This window comes from Herpailurus yagouaroundi, unplaced genomic scaffold (assembly GCF_014898765.1).
Source record: "Herpailurus yagouaroundi ecotype Mexico unplaced genomic scaffold, PumYag 65730, whole genome shotgun sequence".
Taxonomy (NCBI): Eukaryota; Metazoa; Chordata; class Mammalia; order Carnivora; family Felidae; genus Herpailurus; species Herpailurus yagouaroundi.
The window spans coordinates 1-6,011 of NW_024418861.1; the positions used below are offsets into that span (position 1 = coordinate 1).

Below are 6,011 nucleotides of genomic sequence, written 5' to 3' on the forward strand. Positions count from 1 at the left end.
ATGTTCGTGCAGGAGGAGAAGATTTTCGCGGGCAAGGTGCTGCGGCTGCACATCTGCGCGTCCGACGGCGCCGAGTGGCTGGAGGAGGCGACCGAGGACACCTCGGTGGAGAAGCTCAAGGAGCGCTGCCTCAAGCACGTAAGTCCGGGCCGCGGCCGCCCCCTTCCTTAGCCGCCCCCTTCCCGACCCCCCAACCCCTACACCTTCCCGACGCCCTTCCTGGACCGGGCTCCGGGCCGAGCGCTTCAAGATCAACTCCTGCCGCAGCCCGAGGAGCTCGGGGCAGGCCGGGAAACTGAGGCAGGAAAGGTGAAGTCGCCGCGCGGAGCAGGGCCTCGTGGTTTTCCATCATTTGTGCTCGCTTTGCGCTTGGGGTGAGGCTCTTGGTTTTTAGCCGGGCCGAGGAAGAGGGACCCGCCGTGGAGAAGTGGCTTCCCTTCCCTGCGGGGCGGGCGACCTGGAGCTGTTTCCCGCTGGCTGGCATGGGGTCTGGCTCTGGCCGCTTGAGCCTCCGAGCTGGAGTCCCTGAAATGGGGCCGCTGCCAGACTCGTCCCCGAGCCCCTGCTTTGCCGTGGCCTTTGCATCCATTCGGCGGGTGGGTCCAGGAGAAGAGTCTCCTCGCTGAAAAAGCCACTTTTTAACGGTCAGTTCATGTGAAATACCCCTGTATAGTTGGCTCCTTAGTTTGCTAATTTTTGGAGATAGTTCTTGCTGGCCGTGTCTCTGGAAACTCCTCCACTCAGGCAGGCTGGGCCACCTGACTCCCGCTGCCCTTGGCCCGTGCGGTGTTTTCTTGTCAGGGTTTAGGTTCGTCTTCTGGTGCGGATTCCATGTAGTAAATTACACGTTTGTACTGTGGCGAGCGTCCTCTCCAAGGACGAACTTCCAGTTACTGTGGGAACTATGCACGAAGATACTTTTGAGTCACTTGGGAGTGAGGGTCTGTGGAGCTGTTTTGTGACTGGCCAAGGCAGGCAGGCATTCTGGTTTCCAGAGCAGATCCCTTTCTGGAACACGCTGGATGTCAGTTACGATGCGGTCCTGGCCTCAGATCCAGGAGGGGGCCAGTTGGGTGTTTTCGCCATCTAGAAACCCCCCGGACAGCAGGCTAGTAGGCTGGGGGCTCCGCGAGCGTGCAGGCTGTGAGAGCCAGGCCCTGTTGCTTGTCGAGTCGTGTACATTTATTAAAAAAAAAATTTTTTTTTAACGTTTGTTATTCATTTTTGAGAGGCGGGGAGAGACAGAGTATGAGTGGGGGAGGGGCAGAGGGAGAGGGAGAGACAGAATCCGAAGCAGCTCCAGGCTCTGAGCTGTCAGCGCAGAGCCCGACGCCGGGCACGAACTCACGAACCGCGAGATCATGACCTGAGCCGAAGTCGGACGCTCCACTGGCTGAGTCACCCAGGCACCCCGAGTCCTGTACGTTTAAAACAAAAGCCAAAAACCTCCCCGACTTGCTGTTCCCCCTCCCTCCCCCCAGCCCACCCAGGACAGGAGCTCCTCGAGGGCTGGGTCTGTGTTCACATGTCCAGAGCCAGGCTCTCTGTGCTCAGAACAAACCTGTGGGTTAATGGAATAACTGGAAATGGACTGTCAGTTCAGAACTGCCCGGACTTGGAGCGACACCTGCTGAGTCAGGCAGGGAGAAGTCGGTGGGTAAATCGGGGTGGCATTTGACTTAACTCACTGATTTACATAGCTATCATAATATTAGTTTATGAAGGGGAACAGGAAGTGAGAACTGCTGGACTGATCCGCAGTTGCTTGCTAATGAATTTCAGGAGCTCTTGGGGTTCATTAGGCAGCCAATTTGAATAAGATGCTAATTACCATGTTCCTGATATTTATTATTCCAGTCGGGATTCAGGTGTGTCGTTGGGGACTTTTCTGGCACTGTCCTACTTTAAATTGAGATTTTGTTCCACTCTGCAGTCTCTCCAGGTGTGGGGGAGCCACGTAAATCACGGGACTTGAGAGCTGAGTGGTCGGGAAGCATTCCCCCCTCCGTGCCCGTCCTGTTCTGTGGGCAGGACGCGCCGTCTCTCGAGCCGGTCAGAATGCAGCAGTTAGCGACGAGTATTCTCACGCTGTATACTTGAACGTCGCCCGGGAAACCATCGCCCGAGTGTCGTACTGCAGCAGGCAGTGAGGCTCCGCCCGCCCGGGCTTCTGTTTCTCCTTCCCAGTCTTCCCCTGGTGCACACTCAGGCTGGCGCAACGTTTCCCTTCCTCCTCGAAGGGGACGCTGTGGGTTTCTCCCCCTCCGGTGGTACTCCTTCGGAGCGTGTTGCTTTATTAATGAGGAGCGTTCTTACCATAACTCTTAAAGAACCTGATGAGCTCTGTAGCTTTTCTTTTCTTTCCACATCAGTTGCGGTCTCTTGTGAAATTGTCAGTGCGTGACGTGGTACCTGTTAATATGGCTATGAGATCACATGACGGTGTGTCTTGGGGTGACCCAGGAGGTCGCGTCGCGTGTAGGAGGAACGGCCTCTTCACCCTTCTGGGGAGGAAGCAGCTTCAGCGGGTGTCCGCACCCGGCTCCCGTGATGGGCTCCGCTGGGGCCGTCCCGCTGCCGAATCTTCGCTTGCTCGGAGCGTCTGTGCCGAGAACAAAGGAGCAGGATGAAGTCACGGTGTGTGCGGATGACTCACGCTTGTGTTGTGCCGTGGACAGGTTGCGCAGTACAGTCTTCTCAGGGACCACATGAGGGTTGTTTTGGAGAATTGTGTTTCATACACTGTATTCTGAACTTGTCAGATCAGCTAGCCTGCGAATTTCAGAGTTAGAAGGAACACACCCAGTATTTCTGGGAGCAGAGCCAGAGTCGAATTCAAGGCAAGTGGGGGGAGGGTGGCATCTGCTCTCATAGATGCAGGAGCGGATCTTGCTGTTGGCTGAGCCCTTCTTTGCCCCCTTCATCCTCGCCCGTCGATGTGAGTGCACGACAGCCCCCCCTGAAGCCAGAGTGTTCCGGCTGTCGCCACGACCTTCTCCTGCCTGGACTTCAGTGTCCCCCCACCCCTGCCCCGGTGCCACGTTCTGGAGCGCCTGGAGCCCTGGCCAGTGAGTCACAACTGCGTGCCAGCCGGCCAGTCCCCTTTGGCCGCCCAGGAGGGGCCCCACCCGGGGCACCTGCAGCTTGCTTCGGGATCTGTGTGGTGGTCCCGTGCTGAGCGCAAGCCAAGGGCCGAGTGAAGGCTGGTTGTTCTCCTCTCGGGGTTTTGCGGGCTTTTCAGTGGTCAGGGCCCTGTTTCTACTGTCTGCGGACTCGCCTTCTCTCTTCACCGTCTCCCAGCCCCTTCCGTGCGTCTGGAAGAAAGAAAAAGTATACAATTCATACTTAGGTTTTTAGGTTTTCAGGTAACGGTGGACCTGCTGTTTTCATTTTAAAATGTTGCTCCAGATCTTTGCAGACAAGGGAAGCGATTCAGGTTGCCACTAATTGCCAGCAGGGTATTTTATGTCAAGCCGTGAACCTATTTCAGGAGTACTTACTGGGTTGGTGGACAGATTGCTGCCCTAGGGATCAGATGTTGTGGCCTTTTGTTTGGCTTCCGCCATTGATGAGAATTCTTTGACTTCGTCTGCGCTCTGACTTTTTAGCTAGTAGCCAGTACACTCCTGCTGTGGTTTGAGGGTCAGGTCCCGTATTGTTACCATTATGATTTATTTTCTATCTTGAAATATATGATTCTCCCCCCCCAGTGTGCTCATGGGAGCTTAGAAGACCCCAAAAGTGTGACCCATCACAAATTAATACACGCTGCTTCGGAGAGGGTGCTGAGTGATGCCAAAACAATCTTGGAAGAGAACATCCAAGACCAAGGTAGGGGCCTCACGGGGCAGCGGGGGGAGCCGCGGCATCCGTGGGAACGGGGGACCTGAGAGGTAAAGGCACCCTCGACGTCCACGTCTGCGTTCCAGGCTGGGACCGGCCGAGAACACTGGGTCCACTGAAAGGATTTTATTTTCCCTTTGGTACAACAAAGTACGCATTGTGGGATGTTTGTGACAAACAGCACAGACCGAAATGGAACGGGCAGCATCCATCTGAGAAACCAGCTGTGAACCTCATTTCTAATTCTGTTTCTGAGCAAACCCAGGGTCTTGCAGGGCTGCTCCCGGCTGTATCGTGCGGCCGGACCCCAGGGCGCCGGTGTCCTGGGATGACACTCCTGCTACAGACAACGTCCGTCCCGTCGCTTAGGCTTTGCGTCCGAAGCGTGTGGGGAGAAACCTTTGGTTTTCTAGATGTCATTCAAAGGGTGGTTTTAATTCTGGGATTCTCTTAAATAATCCGTTTCGGAAGTACTGTTCCCAGACCTCCGTGGAGTGTGGGGGTCGGGCTGGGGACCAGGCGGGAGCTGCCAGCCTCGCGGCCCGCGGCCCCCCTCCCCCCCGGCACGCCCCGGGTTTAGCTCTGAGGGTGGAGACCGGGCCCCCAGCCTCCGAGAGCGGAGCCCGTTGAAATGGGAGCGTTTTGTGAGGTTTCCACCCATTCTTGGCACAGTTATCAGGGCCGTGCTGTGTGTAACCCCCAGCCGGGGTCCCGCCGGGCCAGGGGACCCGCACGCGCACGGGGGGGGGGGGGGGGCAAAGGGGCTCATGTGAGCACTCGGCTTGGGGGGCACCCGGAGGGCGCCCCTGCTCCTGTGTCCTCGGGTCCTCTGGCGCCCGTTCTGCCATTTCACGGATAAGGGAGGTAACCGGCTTGATAGACGCGTTTCCTTTCCAGATGTCTTACTGTTGATAAAAAAGCGTGCCCCGAGTCCGCTGCCCAAGATGGCCGACGTGTCCGCAGCAGAAAAGGTGAGTCTCAGAGTTGGGAATCGGACGTCTTTGTCAGCAGGAGGCCCCCCCCCCGCTGAAGCCCGCGGCCTGACACGGTTCTGGATACCGGCCGCTCGCAGACCCAGCGCGTCCCACGGTCACGGTCACGGGGCTTTGTCGTGGCGGAGCCTCTCCTGGTCGCTGGCCGCGTGGCTGGCACCCCGCCCCCCGGGCCACCCGTCCGCCCCGATCTCCGGGAGCGCCCTCCTTCCTCTCCCCGGGTGGCACCCGGAGCACGGGGAAGGGGTGGCGGGCACACACTTGGGTCCCCGTGCCAGGAGCGCAGGCTCGTGCTCGGGAAGTTCCTGGAGAAGCGGGGGGCCTTCCACACCTGCGCCCAGGTGCAAAACGCTGCCATTGGAAAGGGGCAGCCGTACTAATTTCACAACTTTTCCTCGCTTATCTTGGGGACAGAGTTTCTTACTCATGCTCCGAAATGCTAGGGAGGGCGTTCACCCCTGAGAAAGCAGGCCAGACTCCGTGGGCCGTGGGCCTCTGAGCAGTGAGCTATCTCAGGGTCTCCTCTGGGACAGGCGGCACGGGGGGAGTGCCTGGGGGCTTATCTGTGGCCACACCTGGCCACGGCACTGGCATGGAGATGGGCCAGCCGCCCCCCCCCCCCCATCTCCGGGAGACAGAACCGGGCCCGCCCCTGCCTGTCCCGGAGACCTGCCTGGGCGGAACGCGGTTCTCCCGTTACAGTGCGAGCCCTTGGTAACCAGTGTTAGCCCTGGGAACCAGACGATGGGGTTCCCACCGCCACGGCGGCTCTGGGTAACTTGCGGCTGCGGACCTCACGCGGCAGTTCACCTTGTCTGCGCACGTTTGCAAAACAAAACATCGTAAGACGTTAATGCTTGTTTCTGTGAATTATTATTAATTTTAAGTGAAAGTAACATGCGTTTCCGAAGGCAAATAATGCTACCGGTCTCTCAATAAAAATCAGCATCTCCCTCTCCCACAGGAGTCACACACCCTAAAGGCAACATCTTTCACTCATTTCGCTCTTCCTTCAGCGGTTCTCTTCCTGATGGATAAACAGCACGCATAATTTATTATTTCTTAGAATATCAGCTTTAGGTTCTTCGGCTTCTTGGTGTTTGGTGTGTTAGATCATAGCCCTGGTTGTTGCCACGCTGGTTGAAGATTTCAGGATTTCGTTAGGATTAGTGTGTA

General features: G+C 57.3%; 1 long non-coding RNA gene across 1 annotated transcript; it reads left to right on the forward strand.

The window, feature by feature from the left end:
• The first annotated feature begins 6 nt into the window (after nt 1-6).
• Nucleotides 7-4,814, forward strand: LOC121024530 (uncharacterized). The gene is made up of 3 exons (XR_005787727.1): nt 7-138; nt 3,711-3,831; nt 4,741-4,814. It is a non-coding gene; the product is annotated as an uncharacterized LOC121024530 (long non-coding RNA).
• Nucleotides 4,815-6,011: the final 1,197 nt, after the last annotated feature.